The sequence below is a fragment of the Dendroctonus ponderosae genome, unplaced genomic scaffold (assembly GCF_020466585.1).
Source record: "Dendroctonus ponderosae isolate FM_Combo_2020 unplaced genomic scaffold, Dpon_F_20191213v2 Dpon_F_20191213_1, whole genome shotgun sequence".
NCBI classification, from domain to species: Eukaryota; Metazoa; Arthropoda; class Insecta; order Coleoptera; family Curculionidae; genus Dendroctonus; species Dendroctonus ponderosae.
The window spans coordinates 36,006,058-36,009,550 of record NW_026017110.1 but is presented as its reverse complement, the minus strand read 5'-3'; positions in this window follow the sequence as shown (position 1 = coordinate 36,009,550).

The window sequence follows — 3,493 nt, the reverse complement described above, 5'->3', positions numbered from 1 at the left end:
ATAAAATATTATTTGTTGAATACTTAAATAAGATTACTTATTTAAGAAAATATGAATTACATGTGTTTTAGAATTGTTTCTGCAAGTGACGTACAATTGCTCATCATCTTATGACGCTGCTATATCACGAAAACGGCAACCAAAAAAATTAAATTATTAAATTTAACCTGTGAATGTGAAATCACATTCACAGGTTAAATTCACAGTAAAATAAATTACATTTACACATACAGTTACAACAGTGATTTTCAAATTACGCTTTAGCTCATCGCTATTCTCGCGTGGATAAAGAATAGGCGGTTCAGAAGTTACGTAATAGAGTCTCAAGAATGGCTGCCTCTACTTGCGAAAGTGGCAATCAAACAATCCATCAATTGTTGAACATCTCGCTTCCGATGCTGATTCAATGCTGGTACGTGCATACGATCCTATCCTAGAATAAATATAAATACGGCAGCCAACCACATGACTAATTAAGTTCGACTATGAGGCAGATCGAAAAATGAAATTGTAACGCGATAACATCGAGGCAAAGTTGACCCGGTGAGGCGCCTACACCGGTCACATACAAATTGCTTGGATGTTAGAAACACTTTATGCAGTAAACTCATAATACCCTAATTTTTAGGTTTAGCCAAATAGCTGCATAAAGACATTGTACGTTTTAGTACAATTTTTAAGGTAATACTCATGCTAACATGCAAGGGCTTCCCCTGTCTTGCGCAGATGTTTCTTTATTTAACATAATTTACTGGTGGAACCTAACAACGCATCAACAAACAGACTGACATTTTCTAGTGATTTTTTAATTTTTGATTCGTTTGGAATATTAAGTATACATAAGGGTAATAGTAGTAAAATTGCTTTTCAAAAACTTCGTATTGAGAAGATAGGGTGAAATGCTTTCGGCCATTTTTAACATCATTTCAATACAAAGAAACGACCAGTCAATGCTAACCATGGAAAATTGTAATGGCTTTAGTGGATTTTGCACCTGATTTAATTCAGGAGGACTTCAGTCTTTAATTAGTAAATGTCATATTATTTTATATTCCTGACTGTTTTCTCTGACTACTATTAATAAAACCCAATCAGAATGGAAAAGGCTTGCAGTAAAATCTGTATAAATTGGCTGATCACCAATTTATAAAAATGTCCAGATTATTAAAAAAATATGGTTAAAAATGTTATAAGTATATAATGTGTAGCTATTCCTCTTCAATATACAGGGTGATTCAATAATGGAGTCAATCCCCTGGACGTGTTGGTTGGGAGTGTTTTGGAAGAACACGAAAAACAGTGAGAAAAAATAATTCGAATTAAAAACTGAATTGGAAATGAAATAGAATTTTCTAATTATTATTACGTAAATACCTGTTGCGTCTTAATTATTACAAATTCTAGTAACCATGCGTAAACAGAAAACAAAGAAAGGAATGAAGAAGATAGAACTACTTTGAGCTTAGGATAACTTTGCCACAGAACATGTATTTGTTACTTTACTTAACATACAATTAAGTTGTTAAATCACAGGAGATTTTCGAATATTGCCCGTTTAGCTCCAAATATGTGTGTATCCCAATAATGTTATCCATAACTATTCAACGTTTGTGCACATTTTTTGAAAGGAGCTGCAAAATAAGTCACAGTTTGACAAAGGCTATACACCTGTAACTACGTGTTAATGACAAAAAACTATATTGTTGCTTTAACTTTTCATCCAAAAATTGTAGAAGAGTACTTTTTTAATATAAAAACTTTTTGTTATTTGAAGCAAAAATCGTAATTTTTCTGTTCGAACGGTTTAGTGTTGCAATAGGCTACCAATCAAAGTTGGGACCATTTAAAAATAATGCTTAATAAAAAAGTTGAAATTAGATCTTTAACTGTTAAAATCTTCTAGAAACTTTCGAAAAAAATGTTTCTATAGTTTTCTCGTGCTCTCTAAATGAACCCCTTCTTCTTCAAGTGCCATACTCTCTCCCGAAAGGGTAGGCGACCTCTCGCGCATACTTGTGAAACGCATCATCCACAATTATACGGGACGCATGATACTAAGGGCACCCGCAGACGGGCGACTATTGTAGCGCGACAGTTTAGTAGCCAAGACCCTGCGACTTTGGTTCCTGCACACGAACCACAATTTTGAAGCGTGAAAGTGCCACCATTCCGTTTCGGTACTGGCCATATTAAGTATACACATTCATCTGACGCTACCACAATTTTGTCGCCCGTCTGCTTGATCCCGTTCGGTCCTCCGAGTTCGACCCCGGCCCCAATAACTAGCGTCTTTGAGACGCAGCGCCTAACCTTGAAAATGAAACAGGTTCCACCCTCGGCAATTGTCGCTCGCAGACGCTAGTAGCGGCTACAAAAAGTCGCTCGTGTGTGGGACAGTATTTCAAATAATGAGTTCCATTTTCAGCATCAAAACTGTCACGTTACAAAAGTCGCGCGTCTGCGAGTGCCCCAAAACTAACAAGATAAGCCCACGCGTCGATTGTGTTCTGTCTCTTTCATCCATATGACGTAACCGAGTGACAAAAACGGCCGCGCGGTTCAGGCTGGGAAGCACTGTTGTAAATCTATGCAAAAGTGTTTATCTGAAGGCGGTTTACAAAAGTCCAATGAGGATTTTTTTATAAAATGTAATGAACTTGACCAGCTTTTTAAGAATTACTTTTCTTTTTAAAAATTACTTTATTTTCAAATAAGAATTTTAAACCGACAGCTAAAAGAAGTATTTAAAATGCGGAAGCGAAAAATGGCCAAAATAGTTAAATAACTAACCTCTATTGCATTCTATTAAATAAAGAAAATAAATACAGAACTTATGCGACATGCAATTTTCCTTTATTAAAAGCACGTAGCCACGAACACTCTAAAACCAACCATTCTTACAGTTTCCATGAAATACATAAAGAAAATATTTGGATACATCATACGCGCATGGAATTCCGCAAATTTTTAATCAACCTGTATAGTTTGCGCAAGATTTCACTTTCTAGGGCATGAGTCAAAATGCTCTAGAATATTGTAATGCCGGCGCTACACGATGCTACGAACACCTTCCAACGTTGGAGGCTGGACGGTTCATCGCATCGTGTGGCCGACTTTCGAACTTTGAGCTACGAATGTCGAGCTTCCAACGCGAACGTTGGAACATGCTCCGGCCTTTGTCGGTATTTTGGACCCAGTCAATGCTGGGCTACACGATGCTACGAACACCCTCGAACGTTGGGGGCTTGACGGTTCATCGACCTAGAGCTCCAATGTCGGCTCTTGTCGGCATTTTTGACCGAGTCAAAGGAATCGTTGCAACCCTCGAAGAAAAACATTCGTTGATTTGGTGCACAGTTTCACGATTGGTTCCAAATAGTTTGTTTTCCATAAACTTTTTAGTGGATTTTAAGTGGATGGGGTGTATTTTTTTAATTATAATTAATGGTGATACATCTCGTTAAACATTTTATAAAATTTTGTTTGAAAAACA